This window comes from Rutidosis leptorrhynchoides, chromosome 4 (genome assembly GCF_046630445.1).
Source record: "Rutidosis leptorrhynchoides isolate AG116_Rl617_1_P2 chromosome 4, CSIRO_AGI_Rlap_v1, whole genome shotgun sequence".
Classification (NCBI taxonomy): domain Eukaryota; kingdom Viridiplantae; phylum Streptophyta; class Magnoliopsida; order Asterales; family Asteraceae; genus Rutidosis; species Rutidosis leptorrhynchoides.
The window spans coordinates 473,539,118-473,563,958 of NC_092336.1; positions in this window are offsets into that span (position 1 = coordinate 473,539,118).

Sequence of the window (24,841 nt, forward strand, 5' to 3'; positions counted from 1 at the left end):
CTAATTTTCCCCAATTTTGAATAAACCCTAATTTTCAATAACCAATTAAACATCATTTTTTTATGCTAATCGGGTTTATTATCCTACTAACAACATAGATATAGCATTAATCAAGCAAAATTCAACAAAAACATGCATATAAATCGGATTAAAGCTATAAAGAAAAATAATGAAAAACTTGAAGAACACTAAGTAAAATGGGTTTAAAATCCTTACCAATCTAGGCATGTTGAAAGATTGAAGAATTGGGGAAGATTGGAATTGTTAATTTAAGTTTTTGGGTGTGATTTTCGGATTTTTGTGTTTTCTTCTCGTCCACAGCAGAAAAAAATAAAATTTAGAGTGTGAAAACAGGTCTGCTGCCCGATCTGTTATGTTCAGCTATTTTTGACCTTACGCGTTTCGCGTAGGTCTACGCGATTCGTGTAAGCTTTGTATTCCACGCGTTTCGTGTAGGTCTACACGATTCGCGTATGCTTTTTTTTTTTTTTTTTTTTTAACTTATAAACAATTGATTTTAAAATATCTTTTATAGATTTATATTTGTAACGGAAATTCGGTTGTTACACCTGATCTTAATCCGTTTATAAATTTTTAATTTCAATTTATAAAATTCAATCCATTAAAAGTTAAAGTTTTTAATGTTTTTCGAAAACAAATTTAAAATAAAATAAAATAAAAACACTCTATTTTTGTGTTAAAATTATTAACATTTTTTAATTTTAAAACAAGTATATGAAAAATAAAAATTACACAAATTAAAATACACTCTATTTTTTTGTATACCCTTAAATCAACTAATTTTCAAACTTAAAACTTTGTTTCCTATCGATTAGGTAGAGATAAATTCGGTCGTCAAACCTATCATTATCCATGACAAAGATTTACAAGTTATATATTTTTACGGTTATTGATAAAAAGATATATTTTGCAATCTACTGTAGACTTTTAGAATTTAACAACAACAAAAAATTTTGTGCAATTTGAAGAATGAAAATTCAGTTGTGACACCTAAACATTTTCATTTTCAAAGAAACAAGTTAAACTCAAGGCGTTTCACCTTCAATTTAGTAGAAAGGATTTTTTTTTTTTAAATTTTTATTTTGTTTTCGTGGTTTACTATTTAACAGATATCTTATGAATCCAACAAGAAATTTCGGCAATTTGAAAAACGATAATTCAGTTGTAACACTTAACATTTATCGTTTTTAATGAAAACATATTGAACTCAAGGTTCATCACTTTTAAATGGTAGACCGTTTTAATAGAACATACAACAAACAAAAACAAACCAAACACACCAAAACATTACACACAAAAATGCACAAACACACAATTGGCGAGAAAAAGATTTAAAGAGTGAAGCCTCGTTAGCTCGCCTCGTAGTGGAGTCGCATTATTTCGCTCCCCATTGCTTCGTAGGCGTAACCTAGCTGGTTTAAGAGGTTTTCTTCTGCACATTTTAAAGGCCCTTCTCGGCATAAGGTTACGTACTCGTAATTAGAGTCTGTTTGGTTCTTTGGGCAATCTTCGGAGTGAGTCGGTTTTCCACATTTTACACATTTACCCAAATGACGTGCTCTACGCCTTTTAGCTGATTTAGATTTTCCTCTTGCATAGTTTGTCTCATTTAGTTTCTGTCTTTCTTCTTTCCTCGCCTTATCGCATCTTTTCTTAATATCTAACACCACATCCCTCGGTAAAATCTTATCGCACTTTAAAATGAAATGGTTGTAGATATACTGACTGCGCATCTTGAAATTACACAATAAAAACAAAAAGAAATTAAAAAGGTAGAATGGAGGGAGAAGACTAGTTCTTTAGGGTCTGCTAGGGAAAGACCAATCTAACCCCACTCTTAAAGATAAGAATAAAAATCGAGAATGGAGTTTAAAACCTTAGAGTTACCCTGAATTTATTTGTCCTTAGGGTAGAAGGTGGTTTCGTCTCTTTCCGTAGTATTGATTTCTTCAAAGTATAACTTGAGTCTGTGTCCGTTCACTTTGAAAGTTCCACCGTCTTTACCATACAACTCTGCATATCCAGATGGAAAAACCTGTTTTATTATATATGGCCCATTCCATCGGGATCTAAGTTTACCAGGTGAAAACTTGAAACGTGATTGGAATACCAATACTTTATCCCCTTGTTCAAATTCTTTCTTTTTTAATCGTGCATCGTGCCATACTTTAGTTTTTTCTTTATATATTTTAGAATTTTCGTAGGCTTGTAATCTTAATGCATCTAGTTAGTTAAGTTGTGATAACCTATTTTCTCCGGCTTGTACAAGGTCAGTATTACATTCTCTCATAGCCCAGTACGCCTTGTGTTCAACTTCAACAGGTAGATGACACGCTTTACCGTATACAAGTCTAAATGGTGTGGTACCTATTGGTGTTTTATACGCAGTCCTAAAAGCCCACAACGCGTCATCTAACTTGCGTTGCCAGATTTTAGGGTTGTTATTAACCGTCTTCTCAAGTATGCGTTTTAAAGCACGATTCGTGTTCTCCACTTGACCACTTGTTTGCGGGTGGTACGAAGTAGAGAAACGATGAGTTACGCCATACTTCTTTAACACCTTTTCAAGAAGGTTGTTGGTAAAATGTGTTCCTCGGTCGGATATGAGTGCTTTTGGGATTCCAAAGCGTGAGAAGAGATTTTTCAAGAAGTTTACCACCACCCTAGCATCATTTGTAGGCAAAGCTTTTGCTTCAGCCCACTTGGATACATAGTCAACGGCTACTAGTATGTACTTGCACTTATGTGAACTTGGAAAGGGTCCCATGAAATCGATTCCCCAAATGTCAAAGATTTCACAAACTTGGATGCCGGTTTGAGGCATCTCATCCTTTTTCGTGATGTTACCCGTTCGTTGGCATGCGTTACAAGTCCGAACGAAATCATGGGCATCTTTAAAGATCGTGGGCCAATAAAAGCCCGATTCAAGGATTTTTCTTGCAGTGTGGTTTGGTCCGAAATGACCGCCGGTTGGCCCTTGATGGCAATGCTCAAGAATTTGTTGAGCTTCTTGTCCGTACACACAACGGCGAATTATTTGATCCGCACCAACACGAAATAGGTCTGGGTATTCCCAGAAATAAGACTTTAAATCCGCAAAGAATTTCTTCTTTTGCTGATAAGTAAGTCCTTTTTGTAGAATGCCTGAAGCAAGATAGTTTGCAAAATGGGCAAACCATGGGATTTCAGATTCTTTTTCAACCCTCATTAGAGATTCGTCAGGAAATGTATCTTTGATGATTGTATCATCAAGTTTATCTAATTCGGGGTTTTCAAGTCGGGATAAATGATCGGTAGCTAGATTCTCGGCTCCTTTCTTATCACGTATCTCAATGTCAAATTCTTGAAGTAAAAGAACCCAACGTATGAGACGATGTTTTGCATCTAGTTTCGAGAATAAATACCTAAGTGCCGAATGGTCCGTGTAAACAATGGTCTTGGACAACACCAAATATGACCGAAATTTATCGAATGCATAAACAACCGCTAGGAGTTCTTTTTCCGTGGTAGTATAATTAATTTGGGCTCCCGTTAGAGTTTTACTTGCATAATAAATCGGAAGAAAATGATTATCGGGACGTTGTCCTAAAACAGCACCTAAAGCATAGTCGCTTGCGTCACACATTAGCTCAAATGCCATACTCCAATCCGGAGATACCATAATTGGAGCTTGTGTGAGTTTTGACTTAAGAATCGAGAATGCATTCTCGCAATTAGTGTCAAAGTCAAATGGAGCATCCTTTTCAAGAAGCTTGGTCAATGGGCGGGTGATTTTAGAAAAATCTTTGATAAATCGCCTATAGAATCCTGCGTGACCAAGAAAGCTTCTAATTGCTTTAACATTTGATGGTTTAGGTAGCTTAGAGATAACTTCAATTTTAGCTTTATCTACCTCTATTCCCGCACGAGATATTTTGTGACCAAGTACAATGCCTTCTTTCACCATGAAGTGGCATTTTTCCCAATTTAGGACCAAGTTTGCTTTCTCACATCGGATAAGCATACGTTCAAGGTTGAAAAGACACGATTCAAAGGAGTCTCCAAATACGGAAAAGTCATCCATGAAGACTTCCACACAATCCTCTACCATATCATCAAAGATTGCCATCATGCACCTTTGAAAGGTTCCGGGTGCATTGCATAAACCAAACGGCATGCGGCGATAGGCAAAGGTACCAAAAGGACAAGTGAATGTGGTCTTTTCTTGGTCGTTGGGATCAATTGGAATTTGGAAGTAACCGGAGAAACCGTCTAGAAAGCAATAATATTCTTTTCCCGCTAATCGTTCAAGCATTTGATCAATAAAAGGTAACGGGAAATGATCCTTTCTAGTGGCATCATTTAGACGTCTGTAATCAATACAGACTCTCCAGCCGGTAATTGTTCTAGTTGGGACGAGTTCGTCCTTTTCATTTAATATAACGGCTGTACCCCCCTTTTTGGGTACTACTTGTACTGGACTAACCCATGGACTATCAGAGATGGGGTAGATTAACCCGGCATCAAGAAGCTTGACGACCTCCTTTTTAACAACCTCTTTCATGTTGGGATTTAGCCTGCGTTGTGTTTGTACTACGGGTTTGTAGTCATTCTCAAGGAGAATTTTATGTGTACAATAAGACGGGTTTATTCCTGGAATGTCGGTTGTTTTCCAGGCTATAGCCTTTTTATGGGTTTTTAATACAGAAATTAGTTTATCCTTCTCATTATCTGAAAGATGTGAAGCAATAATTACTGGTAATTGAGATGTACCTTCGAGATAAGCATACTCCAAGTGTTTGGGTAGCTCTTTAAGCTCTAGTACGGGTGGTTCTTCTAAGGAATTTTTTATACGGAATCTATCTTCATTTTTGATTTCCTCAAACGATTCCTCTTCCATGGGAATTTCTTCTATTATGGTCTCGTCATCCGTGACCACCTTCATCAACTCATCAAAATCTTTATCAATATTGAAGTATTCATTCTCACTTACCGGGGCTAACCCCGGGATATCAATTTCAAGTAGCTCCTTCAATTCGTTCTCGACACAAAGATCTATTACATCAATTTGAAAACAAGAGTCATCGGTAGAAGTGGGTCTTTTCATGGCTTTGTCAATGTGACAAATTATTCTCTCGTTTCCCACACCTAGACTCAATTGTTCTTTTTGGACATTAATAATAGCATCTGCAGTGTTTAGGAAAGGACGTCCTAAAATGATAGGAACTTTTGTGTCCTCTTGCATTTCTAAATTAACAAAGTCGACGGGAAAGATAAGTGAGCCAACTTTTACAAGTATATCCTCGGCTATACCTATGGGAGTATCAAATGATTGGTTTGCTAATCGAATACCCATTCGGGTTGGTTTTAAGTCTCCTAAGTCAAGTTTTAAATATAACGAGTAAGGCATTAAGTTAACACTTGCACCTAGGTCGGCTAGTGCATCGTACACCACCGAATCACCCATCATACATGGTAAGATAAAACTACCAGGGTCTCCTAATTTTGGAGGTACATTTTGTTTCTTTAAGATGGCCGAACATTCCTCATGGAGGAATGTGGCAGAAACGTCGTGGTATTTACCCTTCGAGGATATGAGATCCTTTAAAAACTTCCCGTAATTGGGCATATCCCTAAGAACCTCCGCGAGTGGCATGTTAATGCTAATTTGCTTAATCATGTCCGCAAATTTCTCATATCGCCTCGCGAGTCTGTCTTTCTTTAATGCTTTTGGGTAAGGAATAGGTTCCTTATGCACCTTTACTGGTGGTTCTTCACTTTTCTTTGGTATGACCTCAGGTGGATCATCTTTCTCTTGTTCTTTGTCAACTTGCTCATTTTCATCAACCGGTATTTGTAAAACAGAAGGAGATAAAGGAACTTCCGGGGACTTAAGAGTCTCTGGTTTAGTAGTTAAACCACTTCTAGTAGTTATAGCATTTACATGCTCGTTCCTTGTTTGGGGGTTGTTGGGATTCACTTGAGTATTTGAGGGGAGAGTACCTGGTGGTCTCTCTGATAGTAACTGTGATATCCTTCCAACATTCCTTTCTAAGTTTTGTATTGTGGCTTGTTGATTTCGGATTTGCTGAGTTTGGAGCTCTGCATTTTGCTCATGCTTAACCATAAAATCTCTTAAGAGATCTTCTAAACCAGATTTCCTCTCAGGTTGAGGTTGCATAATTGCTAATGGTTGTGGATGATTGTGTTGGAAATTATTTTGATAATTTCGTTGAGGTTGATTTCGGTTATTATAACCTGGTGGCGGATTTCTTTGATTTTGATTTGGGAAATTCCGGTTATTTTGGTAACCTGGATTTCCTCCTTGATAGTTATTATTATTTTGATAGTTATTATTATTTGATCCTGAAGGTCCTCCTACTTGATAGCTGTTTATAGGAGGATATTTTCGGTTGTTTGCTTCTATAGCTGGAAAATCATTGAAGTTCATTTCACCTTTTCGTAAGTAACCTAAGAAATTTGCTTGCTCTTCCATTGTACTTTGATCACAATCTCTAGTAAGATGGGGACCTTGGCATAGTTCACATCCTACTCTGATAGCATGCATTTCCTTGGTTACTTTCTCGATTTGCCTTGCTTGATTTGCTATTTGAACTTTTAAGGAAGCAATTTCATCATTGCTTTCAATTCTAGCAACATTTGATGATCTAGAGAATTCTATTTCTTGATGCCAATTATGAGAATGGGAAGCTAAATCAGCAATGATTATGTGAGCGTCTTCAGGTGTTTTCTTCATGATCGAACCTCCGGCTGCAACATCTATATCTTTTCTAGTTGCCACATTGACTCCTTTATAGAATATTTAGACCTTTTGGAATGTATTCAACCCGTGTTGAGGACATATTCGAAGCATTTTATTGAATCGGGTCCAAGCTTCATAAAGAGTTTCATTAGGCTTTTGTTTAAAGTGATTTATTTCACCTTGTAATTTTGCTGCTTTTGAAGCAGGAAAGAATTCTGACAAAAATTTATCCATCATATCATTCCAGTTTTCAATATAACCTTCTGGTAATGAGTCTAGCCAATCTCTTGCATCATCTTTTAAGGACCATGGAAAGATTTTTAAACATGCAACTTCATCGGTGACATCTTTGATTTTGAAAAGCTTGTAAATGCTTACAAACTTACGAAGATGCTCGTTAGCATCCTCATTTGAGGCTCCACCGAATTGACATGTATTAGTCACCATGTGTAAAAATTGACCTTTTATTTCAAAGCCATCAGTCATCGTGGGTTGGATGATTGCGTGGCCTTGACCTTTTCTTGTGGCCTTCATTAATGCTTCCATCGTTTGATTTGTATCAGAAATTTCTTCTTCTTCTTTAATAATCGGCTCTATGATTGGTTGAATTATTGGTTCAGAGTCGGATTCTAAGGAAAGTGACTCTAAATTTTTTAGCAAGAGATTCTACTTCTTGAGCTCTTAAGCGTTCGTGGAATTTTCTTTCGGGCTCAGGATGTGAAGGAGTTAATTCAGCGTTGGAGGAACGTAAGTTCATACATTAATTTCTATTATGAGATCACTTTACTAAAGGTTTATCTAGGGTTACCTACTTGTTTCTCTTTTTTAGTGTTTTTCGGTGTTTTAAAATTACTAGTACTTCCTATTTCTTTTTGTTGTTTTTGTCCTTTATTAATTCTTTGAGGTTCCGGATTAAGTTTAACGAGTTTAGGATTGAACGGATCATACAATTTGGGAAATTGTACAAAGAACTAAAGGATTTATTCATAAACTTTGAACTTTCTTGGAAATGAATTTCCTCGAGAGGATCGAATAACATAAAAACAATGATAAAAACCCTTAAACAAATAGATTTTTCTTCTGATTTTGCCCACGTTTTGAATAGCCAAAAGATGCAGCAGAGGGGCAGGATCCTTCTATTGACCAATAAAATTGGTGATCCAACAACCCGGTCCACGTACAAATCCAACTACTACTACGAATCAGAAAAATTATCTATTTATTTAACTGCCAACTCCCCGGCAGCGGCGCCAAAAAGTTGATGTGCTGAATCGTAACCTTTATTTATGAACGGATTTGAGTTGTTTTGTTACACGAATTGATTTATTGTATATGTGGTATTTTATTGAATTCAGGTTGATTTCACACATATATAGGCAACTAGTCCTATCCGTGTAGTTTAGTTTGTTGGTAAATCCGATTCGTTCCACAGGGAGATGGAGTGTTTAATGGTTTTTAATAGTCTTTGATGTCAAACTTAATTAAAGGGGGTTTTGGATTAGGAATTTATAATATAACAGTAACAGAAAATAACTTAACTAATTTACTTCATAAATAAAATTACAAGATTACAATAAATAACTTAAAAAGGAACTAAATGAAATTATGCTAATTATGATGCATTAATTATATTACTAAATGGTAATTAGTAAAATAGTAATTTTTAATAAAACTATATGTTTAGAATTTTGTTTTGAGTAATTATAATATAAACTTATTTAAATTAACTAAATGACAAGTTTTAATTATATTAATATAAATTATTAGGAATAGTAATTTAACTAATTACAAACTAATTATAAATTATAAACTTTTAATTAACACTAATTATAAGGTTAAAACATGTATTAAAGTATTTTATAATAACTAATATTAATTATATAGTAATAACCTAAATATAAATAATTAAATAATTAAAACCCTAATTTTAACCCTACTGGTACTGTAGCCGCGTTGTAGACCGTACGCGTTTTGCGTATTTATACGCGTATCGCGTATAATTTAAAACCTACGCGAATTGTGTGAATCTGGTCGTACAGTTTGATTTACAGGCATACGCGTTTCGCGTATACCATACACGATTCGCGTATGACTTATACGATGTGACAAACAGTCTGTTGCGAATTTTAAGTACTTTTATGTATTCTTTTTATATTTTAAAATAATAATTCGTAAATAATGATAATAATACGTTTACAAGAAATAATAATGGGATAAATGGGAGTGTTTACTTAAATGTGTCACCTCTAGGTCCATGGATTGTTTTGAGTTTAAGCCCTATTAAAATGTTTTAGTAATAAACTTTACATTTTTCTTTCGAAAAAATATAAGGTTACGACTAACTAATTAAAATCTAATTTTCATCGGATTTTATTTAGAAAGCTACTATTCCCCAAGTATTTAAATTGAGACCTAGCCTAGTTTTGACTTTTGCCAAAACCCAAATCATAACGGTTTCCCTTTTTATAATTTCACTACCATATAATTATTGATATTACCCAAACCACCGAAGTTTATTTCTAAATTGGTGTTAATAACTTATCCATAAATTCGTCTAGATCATTTTAATGTTGAAGCTTAATTTATGTAAATAAAAACAACTTTCGTTATTTAAATTTAATAAATTAAGTGGCAAGGGTTAAATACCTAATTATACAATAATGTTTCTTTTAACTAGGCTCAATATTAAGAATACTAAAGTTACATTTTTAACTTTTACAAATGGTAACAATCCATTTCACTAGGGGCTCTACATTTAAGCAAACACTAGGGAAATTTAGCTATTCATTACACTAGGGTAAACATAAAAATATAGATATGCAAACATAATAACAACGCTAATTTTAACAGAGTAAACTTACTAAAATATCTTCACTTTCATTAACTTCAAATGGTAGAAAATTACAATAATAACACCCCTTTCACGCGTACAATAACACCCTTAATCACGAATAATACACCCTTAAATATTTGAAACTAATTTTACAGAGTAATAAAATGACAGTAGTAATTATGTATAGTAATTGATATGTGTAAACTTGTGTTGTATTCTCTCCTTTTTTGTGTTGATAGTACTCCGTATTTATCATTGAACTTGAAGTAGTAGTTGAGTCAAAAAGCTCCACTTGCTGTAGCACTTAGACAAAAGAATTGTTTTAAAAACATAAAAGTAGCCGCCCCCTTCTGGAAACTGGAACAGTAATCTGGCCTAACATTACGCGTTTCGTGTATGGCTACACGATTCGCGTATGACCAAAAGGCTACACGTTTCGTGTAGTGTTACACGATTCGTGTAAGACCAATCGACAGTTTTCTTCATTTTTTTCTTTTTGTTTATTCTTTGTTGATCCCGTATCGACGTGTACTGACTTGGCACTTTCCATTTGAACTCTTTTCTTCATCTATCTTGTACTTTCATTCGGATAAACTTTTCTTGATATAAATTTGGTTAAAACTATCGTTTTATCGTCGTTTCTTCGAATAGCAAGCTCTTGTCTACTTTTATCGTTTTTCTCGTGAAATGCTCATTGAATGTCTTTGTAGATGGTAAAAACCTATGAAATATAAGTGATATTGCGTCGAATAATATGTATGTTTAGAGCAATATCAACGAATTTTCGTATGCTTCATGTCTTAATTCTTCTAATTCGTTTAGTTGACTTAATCGTAGACGTCCAGCTTCATGTATATCAAGATTACATGTCTTCAAAGCCCAAAATGCTTTGTGTTCAATTTCTACTGGAAGATGACATGCTTTTCCATAAACAAGTCTAAAAGGTGTGGTTCCAATTGGAGTTTTGTAGGCTGTTCTAAAAGCCCAGAGTGCATCCTCCAATTTAATGGACCATTCCTTCGGATTTGATCCTACGGTTTTCTCTAGAATACGTTTTAAAGCTCGGTTGGTATTTTCAACTTGTCCACTTGTTTGTGGATGATATGCGGTGGAGATTTTATGAGTTACTCCATATCTTTTAAGAACTTTCTCAAGTTGATTATTACAAAAATGAGTACCCCGATCACTTATTAAAGCTTTTGGTGTTCCAAACCTTGCAAAAAGACGTTTTAAAAAGTTGACTACAACTCGTGCATCGTTAGTTGGGAGAGCTTGTGCTTCCGCCCATTTAGATACATAATCAATGGCTACGAGAATATAGAGATTATTATGAGATTTTGGAAATGGACCCATAAAGTCAATACCCCAAATGTCAAATACTTCACATACTTGTATGACATTTTGTGGCATTTCATCACGTTGACTTATTTTTCCAGCCCTTTGACATGCATCACAGGATTTGCAAAGAAGGTGTGCATCTTTGTAAATTGTAGGCTAATAGAATCCAGCTTCATAAACTTTTCTTGCTGTTAGTTGAGGCCCATAATGCCCTCCTGTTGGTCCTGTGTGACAATGGTTTAAAATTTTACTAGCTTCATCTCCGAATACACATCGGCGTATTATTCCATCTGGACAACTTTTAAACAGATGTGGATCTTCCCAGAAATAGTGTTTTATATCACTGAAGAATTTCTTTCGTTTTTGGTACGATAATCCTTTTTCAAGGAATCCACAAACTAAGTAGTTTGCATAGTCTGCAAACCATGGGATTTCATTATAATCTATCTTCAATAGATATTCATCAGGAAAGTTGTCTTGTATGGCCGATTCATTTAGAACTTCTAATTCGGGATTTTCAAGACGAGAAAGATGATCAGCGGCGAGATTTTCTGCTCCTCTTTTATCTCGGATTTCAATATCAAACTCTTGTAAGAGTAAGATCCAATGGATTAATCTTTGTTTAGCATCTTGTTTCGAAAATAGGTATCTAAGAGCAGAATGGTCGGTATAGACCACCGTTTTTGCTAGAACGAGATATGAACGAAATTTTTCAAAAGCAAAGACAATAGCAAGGAGTTCTTTTTCAGTAGTTGTATAGTTCGTTTGTGCTCCTTGTAACGTCTTACTAGCGTAATAAATAGGTTGAAATCGTTTTTCAATCCTTTGTCCTAAAACGGCTCCCATTGCAAAATCACTTGCATCGCACATTAGTTCAAATGGTAGATTCCAATTTGGTGTTATCATGATCGGCGCATTAGTAAGTTTCTCTTTAAGAATATTAAAAGATTTGATACATTCATCTGAAAAGATGAATGGAGCATCCTTTTCTAGGAGTTTATTCATAGGAGTGGCAATTTTAGAAAAATCTTTTATGAAACGTCGATAAAAACCGGCATGCCCTAGAAAACTCCTAACTCCTCTAACATTGGTGGGATATGGAAGGTTAGCAATTACATCTACTTTAGCTCTATCCACTTCAATTCCTTCCTTTGAGATTTTATGTCCAAGAACGATGCCTTCTTTAACCATGAAATGGCATTTCTCCCAATTAAGTACTAGATTTGATTGTTCGCATCTAATCAGCATTCGTTCAAGATTAACTAGACATGATTCAAATGTATCACCGAAGACTAAAAAGTCATCGATGAAAACTTCCATGCATCCTTCTATCATGTCGTGAAAAATCGCCATCATACACCTTTGAAAGGTTGCAGGGGCATTGCAAAGTCCAAATGGCATGCGTTTGTAAGCAAAAGTACCATAAGGGCACGTGAACGTGGTTTTTACTTGATCTTCGGGTGCTATTGGAATTTGAAAATATCCGGAAAATCCATCAAGAAAACAATAGTAACTATTTCCGGCTAGCCTTTCCAACATTTGATCAATGAAAGATAAGGGAAAGTGATCTTTTCTGGTGGCGTCATTTAATTTTCTATAATCAATACACACACGCCATCCTGTTACAGTCCTAGTAGGAATGAGCTCATTTTTTTCATTTGTAATGACAGTCATGCCACCCTTCTTAGGCACGTATTGAACTGGGCTTACCCATGGACTATCAGAAATTGGATAAATTAGATATGCGTCTAGCAGTTTAATAATTTCTTTTTTAACTACATCTTGCATATTCAGATTTAGTCTTCGTTGGCGTTGCACATACGTTTTATGACCTTCTTCCATAAGGATTTTATGTGTGCAATACGAAGGACTTATTCCTTTGATATCATGAATCTTTCATGCAATGGCTGGTTTATGAGCTTTCAACACATAAATGAGTTGTGATTTCTCATTTTCAGTAAGAGAAGACGATATTATTACAGGTAATTCAGATTCACCATGTAAATAAGCGTATTCCAAATGGTTTGGAAGTGGCTTTAACTCTAATTTCGGTGGTTCTTCTATCGATGATTTATATCGATATCTGTCTTCTTCTTTTAGCATTTGAATTTCTTCTGTTGTTGGTTCATATCCATTAGCTATAAGTGTAGCTAACATTTCAACTTCATCAATTGGTTCAGTTCCTTCTCCTAAAGAACATTCTCCTGTTCCTTGTAATTCTGGAAATTCTTCTAACAATTCTGCATGTGAATCTATAGTTTGAATATAATAACATGTATCATCTACAGATTGCGGTTGTTGCATTGCTCTATCAACTGAAAAGGTAACACTCTCGTCCTCTATACTTAGGGTCAATTTCTTACCAAACACGTCTATCATTGCTTTAGCCGTGTTTAAGAATGGTCTTCCTAATATGAGAGGAACTTGAGAATCTTCTTCCATGTCCAGAACAACAAAATCTACTGGAAATACTAAAGAACCAACTTTAACCAGCATGTTCTCCATTATCCCTCTAGGATATTTTATTGATCGATCGGCTAGCTGTATGCTTATTCTTGTTGGTTTCAATTCTCCAAGGTCTAGTTTAGCGTATAGTGAATACGGCATTAAATTTATACTAGCACTTAAGTCTGCCAATGCTTCTATTGAACTAAGACTACCCAGAAAACATGGAATTGTGAAACTTCCTGGATCAGATAGTTTTTCTGGTATCTTATTCAACAGCACTGCTGAACAATTAGCGTTCATAGTAACAGCCGAGAGTTCTTCCATTTTCTTTCTATTCGTGATCAGATCTTTCAAGAATTTAGCATATCTAGGCATTCCTGAAATCACATCAATGAAAGGAAGATTTACATTTATCTGTTTAAACATATCCAAGAATTTGGATTGCTCGGCTTCAAGTTTCTCTTTCTTCATTTTACTCGGGTAAGGAAGTGGTGGTTGGTATGGTTTAACATAAGGTTTAGCCTTAACTGTATTATCTTCATTAACCTTTTCAACTACCGGTTCTTTTTCCTTATCTTGATCAGGTTGTGGTTCTTGTGGAGTAGGAATAGCTTCATCAGAAGTTACAGGTATTTCAGGTGGTTTAAGTGTTGTACCACTTCTTGTGGTAATGGCTTTAGCTGTTTCATTCCGCGGGTTAGCATTTGTATCACTAGGTAAACTTCCCGGTTTTCTTTCACCTATTAACCTTGCTAGGTTACTTACTTCTTGTTCCAAGTTTTGAATAGAAGCTTGTTGATTTCTAAATGCTTGAGTATTTTGTTCATTAGTTTGTTTTTGAGATGTGAAAAACAGCGTTTGAGTTTCAACTAGCTTCGTCATCATATCTTCTAAATTCGGCTTTTTATCATCGGTTTGTGGTGGTTTGTTTTGAAAATTAGGTCTTTGCTGATTGTAAGTATTGTTGGATACTTGTTGATTGCTAGGACCTTGTTGGTTGTTGTATGGAATATTTCGATTATAATTCTGGTTTTGATTGTAGATTGGTCTTGGCGGTTGATAATTATTCTGATAATTATTTCCAGGCCTTTGGTTTATGTATGAAATATTCTCTCTTTGTTCCATTGTTAATTCAATACTGAGACAATCTTTTGTCAAATGTGGTCCTCCACACTGCTCACAACTAATTCGTATTGAGTGAATATCCTTAGTCATCTTTTCCATTCGTCTCTCGACAGCATCTATCTTTGCGAAAATGGAATCTAAGTCATGGCTAGAATCGGCTCTAGCTGCTTTAGATGATCTAACGATATCTTTTTTTTGGTGCCACTCATGTGAGTGGGAAGCAGTGTTATCAATAATTTTATAAGCATCAGTTTCGGTTTTCTTCATAATAGAACCACCAGCTGCTATATCTATGTCTTTTCTTGTAGTGATGTCGCATCCTTGGTAGAATATTTGTACTATTTGACAGGTGTCTAAACCATGTTGCGGACATCCTCTTAATAACTTTCCAAATCTTGTCCACGCCTCATATAGAGTTTCATTCGGTTTCTGTGTGAACGTAACAATTTCTCCTTGAAGTCTTACGGCTTTAGATGCCGGAAAGAATTGTTTAAGAAATTTTTCAACTAAAACGTCCCATGTATCAATCGCCCCTTCAGGTAACGATTCCAACCAATCTTTGGCTTCTCCCTTTAAAGTCCAGGGAAATAACATGAGATATATTTGTTCATCTTCTACTTCTCGGATTTTAAATAGTGTGCAGATCCTATTAAAGGTACGTAGATGTTCATTTGGATCTTCCTTCGGCGCACCATTAAATTGGCATTGATTAGTCACCATGTGTAGAATTTGTCCTTTGATTTCATAATCTGGCGCATTAATGTCTGGATGAGTAATTGCGTGACCTTGGCCAGTACGTTTAGCTCTCATTCGGTCTTCCATACTTAAAGGTTCTAGATTCTCCATAATTGAATTTGTTGAATCGGAATCACTAGAGGATTCTGATTTAATGGTTCGTTCCTCAACAATCTCTGTTTGAATGATTGGTGGTTCCGGAGGAAAATTTAATGGTTCAGGATCTATGAATCGTCCCTGAATATTCTCCGGATTCTCAATTGTGAGGTCGGGTTCAAAAAATGGATTATCGAAAATTTGAATTGGAGTACTTGGTCGACTGGATGAAGATTCTAAAGAAAAATCAACGGCGGTAATATTTGCTAAATGTCTTGATCTAGTTACAGGTGGTGAACGTACAAAAGGCGGTGAACGTCTTGCTCGGTGCATTCACTGAATATCCTATTAGTTTTTAAAAAGGAAAGAAAAATTATATAAGTTATCCAATTAATAGACTTTTCTGATTTTGCCCATGTTTCGAATAGCCAAAAGATGCAGCAGAGGGGCAGGATTCGTTTGGTCTCAATATAATTGAGGATTGTTTGGCTCCAATAACCCGGTCCACGTACAAATCCAACTATTACTACGAACCATAAAATTTTGATGTCTATCAATTTAACCACTTAAAATAAATTTTCGTACTTTTAAGAAATTTAGATAAGAAGTAGAATAAAAATCTATGTCCTAAAAACTAGAATAGCGAGAAATAAGAAAGAAAAAGAGCGCGTCGAAAAAGGGTTGAAAAATAAAAGGCGTCGGAAAATAAGAAATAAAAAGAAATGACTTATAGAACTTAAAAACACTCGACTAACCCAATCTTATTACTATCACTAACTTAAAATTATAATCGCAAATTGAGATTACTAATTGGAGTGATAATTGATACATAGGTAAAAGGCGTTAAAAAATAAAAATAAGAAAGTAGCGCGTTGAAACTTAAAAAGGCACTAAAAACTAAAAAATAAAAGTTGCTTCTAAAAATATTAAAGCTTACAAGTAAAACTATATCCCAAATGGCAATAACTTAAAAAGAAACTAAAATTTAAAAAGGCGTCGCAAAATTCTAAAGCACCTAAATCTTAGTCTAAAGAAAAAGCACTTAAGGGATTTTACGGCAAGGCCTAAAAATCTAGAAATAAAAATAACTATGGCAAAAACTATGAATTAAAAATAAATACGAGCGAAAAATACAAAAGTTACGCTAAAACTATTAAAAAGGGACAAAATATAAAAATATATAAAAAGTTGTAAAAATTACAATTTTTATTAAAATATTATTTTTATATTATTTATTTTATAAAACTATTAATTTTATAAATTATTAAAACTAATTTAGACTTAAAATACAAATTATAAATAAACTAAACTAAATAATAAAATAATTATAACCTAATTTGGGTTATTAATTAATAATAATTATTATTATAAACCCTAATTTCGTACAGCTTATGTTTCAGACGAGTCAAATCACTCCATGCGATCGCATGGAGTGTATGCTATATATTCATGCAATCGCATGACGTAGAAAATCGGGCCAGATGGGTTGGGCTGCTACATTGTCGCCCGTAAACTTGTGTAAAATTATATCGTATTTAATAGTTTTTCCTAGTAAAATATAAGCTATTTCATATACACCTCGTATAACATCACTTTCTTGCCCTCATCATCGATTACATACATCATCCATATATCACGTTTCATGTAATATCAACATCATCATTAGCATAGCCTAATTATCATCTAATCATTCCATTATTTACGACCATAATACCATTGACAACCACCACCAGGACATCATAATCAAATCATCATCCTCGTTATCATCTTTTATTATCAACAACCTCATCATCATCTAATCTGTTATTATTTTACCCCACATAAAATCATGATCATAATAACTATCATAATCTCATCATCTTCTTAATCATTATAAACATCATAATCGTTATCATTATATCCGTTTTTATCATTAAACCCACGTTGTTTATTATACCGCATAATAGTCCAACCTCGGTCACAGTCCACTAACAAAACACGGCCCACTTATAAATTCGCAAACCATGGCAGCCCAATTTACAAAACAAGCCCACTAGAACTAACATCAATCCATGATACCTAAGTTAAATAAAAAAAAATTTGTGGGAATTAGGATTCCAGCTATTATCTACTTGCTGACACCTCCACTTAATATCTGTCGGCAGTTTAATCGATTTTAAACAGAAACAATTCATCATCTTTTTCGCTACTATTCATCATCTTCCTAAATGGGTTTCAATGTTTTAGGGTTTGTGAAGGTGTCGGTTGTGGTGGGTTTCGAATATAACGGTGTTCGAGTTTGATGATCGATTGAGCGGTAGCAACAAACAACCATGGTGATGCTTGGTTTTTGGGTTGTAAGTAAGACGAAACAGGAGGAATTGAAACAGAAACCAAGATCAAAACAAAAGGGTTTCATATATATGTGTGATGGGTTCACTCAATTAATCACCGAAACAAACAGCAAGAAATTCCAGGGTGTGTATGGTGTTGTGTTCGACCAGAAAAAGAAGAGACTAGTCGCAGTTGCAGGTGGGTCTGTGTTCGTGTGTGTGTGTTTTATGAACTACAACAGGAAGACATAATTGCAACATAGCATTAATGGTGGTAATCGATGGTTGTTGTTGCTCAATGAAAATGAAATAGGAAAACAGGTGATTAAGTGGTGTTGGTGATGGCTGTTTGAGCAGGTCACGAAAAGAAGGGAGAGGGAAAGAAAAAAGTGGAGGGTGTATGGTGGTTTTGGTGTCGATTGATATTGGTAAATGGGTTGTCTAGTGGTTGTTTGGGTTCGTTAGCCATGTAAACAGGAACAGAATATAAAAAAAATCAAACGTGGGTTTGTGATGGTTGTCCCGGGGTGTTCAAGGTTTTCAAGGTGGCCGGTGGGTTTCATGAGGAAAAAGAAGCAAGATATACGAAATGGGTGTTGTGCTGTTTGCATTGAATCAAGAGGGCAGAGCTGGTATTGTGCAAAAAAAAGAAAGAAGGAAGGAAGAGAGAAGAGATGATGGTATGAGTGATTGCAAATCAGGATATGTAAATGTATATTCTCTATAATATGAGAATAAGTAGATACGATATATAATAGAGATTAGGTTAGGTGGATGGTGATTTAAAACAGGAAAAGAAGATAAGAGACAAAGAATGATGGTGTGGGGTTGATCATATAATAACATGTATATAAATATATAATTATATGTCATGAAAGTCTAGCATAACATAGTAATCATATGCAATAATTTTGATGATTCAGTCACAGAATAATTTAGATCACAAATATATAATATAATAATAATTATATTTTCTGTAAGTGGTCAACAATAGAACAAATATAGTGACTAAATGACGACTCAAATAATCACGGATGAATCAATCAAATGTGTCTTATTTGTGATTTAAATCACATAAAATAAATTATAATACTATAATGGAAATCCTAATCAGTGACACGAATCAGTTAATCGAATAGTAAGCAGCCACAATATTGGTAATCTTCTACCGACAGATTTAATGTATCATACTCCGTTGATTATTAGTGGCGGATAAAAGTCTATAATTTATATTACTCAGTTTCGGATCACCGTTTATAATATAAGTTTGAATTTAACTTGCTTAATATTGATCGAATGACAATTGAGTATTTCTGTCATTTCCTAAATGGATCACTATATATATTTAATATTCTTTATACCTTTTAAATAATAGTTATTATATATTATTTTAATTTACATTATTAGTTCTAACAATTACATCATACAATATTTCAATTTATATTTCAAATTCACATATTTAAATATATATGTATCTATTTACAAATAGTGGTTCGTGAATCGTCGAGAATGGTCAAAGGAAAAATGCATTCATGTAAACTGTTCCAAAGTTTTCGAGACTCAACATTACAGACTTTGATTATCGAGTCAGAATTATGAAATCGTATCGTGAGTTTGGTTCAAAATTAGTCGAAATTTTCCGGGTCGTGACATAACACATCGACACTTCACTCGTTACGTGAACGTGGTGTCTTAGCACATCGACACTTCACATCTCACGCTACACAAATAAACACATTATATATCTACGCATATAATTATTCCACTCACCTTACGCCTTCGGTGAATCAAAAATCCTAGCTTGAAACTTCAAGGTAACGCACCTATTACAAAGTATATATAATCAATCATTCGTTCAAGTTGGTCAAACTCACAACACTCACCATTACTAGGTCATTTTGACCCATTTGGACACTTAACCCTAAAATTGGGTCAACTCACACCGAAACCCTAACATTAGCCAAGATAGGTTTCAAACATATTTCAATACAAGGTTTATGCATTAAACACAAACATTAACTAACCTAGGTCCATTTTGACCCGTTTGACCAATTTAAGGTCAACACACCCATTTCGGGTCATCCACTAACCCAAACCATGCCCACTTACATATATATAGGTGTGCTAGCAATTTACTAACTAATTTAAGTTCATCAACATTAAACTAACACTTTAAAAACCCTAGTTAGTCATCTTTGAGTCTACATGACCCAATTTCACCCAAAACACCCAATTTACTAATAAAGTGGGTTTTAAGTTCACCATTAACCCTAACACTAACCCTTTCACAAAATTAAATTAGGAAATCAAGATTAGAGCATACCACTATGATCAAAACATAGCTAGAGGATAGATGAACAACTTTAATGCTTGCACTTAGACCCGATTCAACCTCCTTCTTCTTTGTTTTGAGCTCTCTCACACTAGAAACCCTTTCTCTCACTAAGATTTAATGGAAGAAGATAAGGTAGATGGAAAATGGAGTAAATGAGACTCCACTACTGATCTAGCGCCTTAAATTCGGGCCCCATGTGTAATTACCAAAAAGCCCTCAAAATATCTAATTTAAAAAGAGAAGGGTGAGCTGTCACAACAAATGGCGCGGCGCGCAGATCCCCCAGATCAGAATCTGTTTCCTTTTTGAATATGTACAACAAAACCCCACTTCAAGTATCTTAATTACACTTATGTATACTACAAATAATCGGGTCTTACAACTCTCCCCCACTTGAATTGGAGCGTGTCCTCGCGATCCATGCCGCATGACAAGAGGGGAGATAAACCAACACGAATTCTTCGGGCTCCCAAGTAAACTCGGAACCTTTACTACGACACCATTGAACTTTAAAAGTCCTAACCTCTTTATGTCTCAACCTTTTGACTTTCTCATCGAGTATAGCAACCGGCTCCTCAATATACTCTAACTTATTGTTTAGCTCAATCTCGTCTAATGGCACCCAAGATGAATCATCCGCAAGACACTTACGGAGATGGGAAACATGAAATGTATTATGAATCCCCGCAAGCTCTTCGGGTAATTCCAAAAGATACGCGACTTCACCAACGGCTAAAACCTTAAATGGCCCAATAAATCGAGGAGCTAACTTTCTCCGTTTTCGAAATCGAATAATACCTTTCCATGGTGAAACCTTAAGCATCACCATGTCACCTTCTTGAAATTCGATCATTCGTCTACGTTTATTGGCATACGACTTTTGTTTATCTTGAGCCTTCTTCAAATGATCCCGAATAATATCAATCTTGTTATTCGTCTCCAAAACCAAATCGGTACTCCCGATTTCTCTTTGACCTATTTCACCCCAACAAATTGGAGTTCGACAACTTCGCCCATATAGCATCTCATAAGGTGGCATCCCGATACTAGTGTGATAACTATTATTGTACGAGAATTCCACCAAAGGCAAGTGCTCATCCTAACTACCACCGAAATCAATAATACACGCCCTTAACATATCCTCCAAAGTTTGATTCGTACGTTCGGTTTGACAGTCCGTTTGAGGATGATACGCCGTGCTTAATTTTAATTGCGTACCCATATCTTCATGAAACTTTTCCCAAAACCGAGATGTAAAACGAGTATCTCGATCTTAAACAATAGATATAGGAACATCGTGTCTCGACACCACTTCCTTGATGAACAACTTAGCCAAGGCCTCCGATGAGATTTCTTCCTTAATGGGAAGAAACAAAGCACTTTTCGTCAATCTATCAACTATCACCCAAATCGAATCAAATTGGGTTCTCGCCATTTTAGGCAACTTTGTAATGAAATCCATGGTAATGTGCTCCCATTTCCACTTCGGAATTTCTAACTGTTGTAAATTACCATACGGCTTTTGGTGTTCGGATTTTACTTGCAAACACGTGACGCATTGCTCAACATACTTCACCACATCACGTTTCATGCCCGACCACCAATAATCCTTTCTCAAATCATGATACATTTTCGTCGCACCCGGATGAATGGAATACTTTGACTTTTGTGCTTCATCAAGTAGAACCCGCCGGTAATCACCCATCTTAGGCACCCACACCCTTCCTTGAAAAGACAACAAACCATGCGAACCCATGGTAATGAATTCCGATTGTCCCACAATTCGTTCCGCATGCTTGTTGTGAACGTAAGCCTCTATTTGAGTCACACCAAGTCTTTCAAGAAAATCGTTAGTAATAATCATACGTAACAATCCCAATCGTAAAGTCGGGTGATGACTCTTTTGACTTAACACATCCGCGACCACATTTGCCTTGTCCGGATGATAAAGTATTTCACAATCATAGTCTTTTACCGCGTCCATCCACCTACGTTGACGATAATTCAAATCTCATTGGTTAAAGAGATGTTTCAAACTCTTATGATCCGAATAAATCGTACTCTTGACACCATACAAATAGTGGCGCCAAATTTTCAATGCATGTACCACCGCCGCCAACTCAAGATCGTGAGTCGGATATCTCGTTTCGTGTTCCTTTAATTGTCGAGAGGCGTAAGCAATGACTTTACCTCTTTGCATTAGAACACACCCGAGTCTATTTAACGAAGCATCACAATAAACCGTCATGTCTTCCACTCCTTCCGGCAACACTAACACCGGAGCTTGACACAACTTCTCTTTTAACAATTGGAAAGCAATTTCTTGTTCGTTCTCCCAATTAAATCTTGCGTTCTTCCTCGTCAATTTCGTCAATGAAGAAGCGATCTTAGAAAAGTCTTGGATAAACCGACGATTATAACCGGCCAATCCGAGAAAACTTCGGACCTCCGTAGGCGTAGTCGGTTGTCTCCAACTCTTCACCGTCTCTATCTTCCCTGGATCTACTTGAATACCCTCTTTGTTCACAATGTAGCCAAAGAATTGAACCTCCCTTAGCCAAAATTCACATTTGGAGCACTTAGCATACAACTTCTCCTTTCGTAACGTCTTCAATACTTCACACAAATGACGTTCATGCTCGTTCATACTTTTCGAGTAGACTAATATGTCGTCAATGAACACAATCACCGACTTGTCCAACATAGGTTGGCACACTCGGTTCATAAGGTCCATGAATGCCGCCGGTGCATTCGTAAGACCAAAAGGCATAACTACGAATTCAAAATGCCCATAACGCGTTCGAAAAGCCGTTTTCTCGATATCTTCCTCACGGACCCGCATTTGGTGATAGCCGGACCGTAGGTCAATCTTTGAGAAATACGTCGCACCTTGGAGTTGGTCAAACAAATCATCAATCCGAGGCAATGGATAACGATTCTTGATGGTCACTTTATTCAACTCCCGATAATCGATGCACATCCGCATGCTACCATCCTTCTTCTTTACGAATAAAACCGGAGCGCCCCATGGCGAAGCACTCGGTCGAATAAAACCCTTTTCAAGTAACTCTTGGGTTTGATTTAACAACTCTTGCATTTCCGTTGGCGCTAAATGATAAGGAGTTTTAGCAATGGGAGTAGCTCCCGGAACCAACTCAATGCGAAATTCAACTTGTCTTTCCGCAGGAACACCCGGTAACTCGTCCGGAAAAACGTCTTCGAATTCATTAACCACCGGAATTTTACGGATGGGTGGTGGCTCATCACAAGTATCAACAACATGGGCAAGAAAAGCCATGCCACCACTAACAAGGAAACGACGTGCCCGTGCAAAAGAACATATTGGCACGAGTCTTCTTCGCTTATCGCCATGAATAATCAACTCTCCCCCACTTAGGGTTTTCACACGAATAAATTTTTCGTGGCATGCGATATCGGCTCTATTATGATCGAGCCAATCCATACCAACAACGATATCAAAATCACCCAAAGTGAAACAACCCAACCTGTATTAAAACCGGCCCATAAAATTTTTCCTTTTAATACGCGTTAAATAATACTTTAGGTCCCAATTGTGTTTCCATAAACATCTTTAAATACAATAGAAGGTTTAATAACCTTAAAACATTTAATACATTAGTTAATTGTCCAAACGGACATACACGACCCGACTAGTTTAGTTTCCAACAAAAACAGAGCATGGTGATTTGGGACTACGCTACCCAAATCCTAATCGAATATAAAAGCAATATCTTCTTAGCAACCTAGCCAAGATCCCTAATCCCCAAGCTTACCCGAGCCGCCAAGCATGTGAACCTATAAAAATATCAACAACGAGAGGGTAAGCTAACGCTTAGTGAGTGAAAATATACTACATACATATATATGCATAAAATGGACATGCCACATAAATAAACAAATACCGTATACCGGAGCATCCAAGCATAAAGGCAAGCTAATCTAAGCATACCGTACGATCACTAAGCAACAAGCTAAAATGAATCAACAAACATAAGTTCACCAACGACGATGTGAACAACGCCAAGAAGCTACACCCGAAGGGTTAGCTACATCACGACAATACAACAATATATATATATATAACAATATATAAACGAATAAGGTTAACCCCTTAACCCATTACCGAATACCAAACACCACAATGAATATTGGCCGAACTACACGAGCCTTAGTAATCCGAACCCACACGAGATTACTATCTTCACAACATCGAGGTTGGCCGAACTACACGAGCCTTAGTAATCCGAAACTACACGAGATTACTACCTCAATAAGATGACCGAACTACACGAGTCATCGTGAATCCGAACTACACGCGATTCACTTCTCAACATCAAAACCCACGGTCACGGGATTTTAAAATCCACCACATCGGGGTCATCCACTTCACAACAATATTAACCCTTCGCCATTGGGGTTATAACATCCAAATCACAACCAAGTGTGATAACGTACACACAAGCGTGTACCTCGCCAAAGGTGGTCAACCAAAACGCACAAACGTGTCAATTGGACCTATACACAAGTCCATCACTCCACCTATATGTGAAGTGAGCTCTATGACCGAGAACCACGTCACCCGACCCGCACCCATCCTACACATACATATGCATATAGGATATTAACACTCACCTTGTCGCCTTGAAGGAAATGCTTCCAAGTAATCCGCAACTCGTCAATGGAAAGTACCTAATCCATTATCACAAATTCAACAACACACTTAGATTTTATCTACAAACCAACCCAATTCGACACTTAGTGCAATTTCGACCCAAATGCACTTTCAAGGACAAACCGCGCCCAAACTATCCAATAATTACTAACGTAAGTGATAA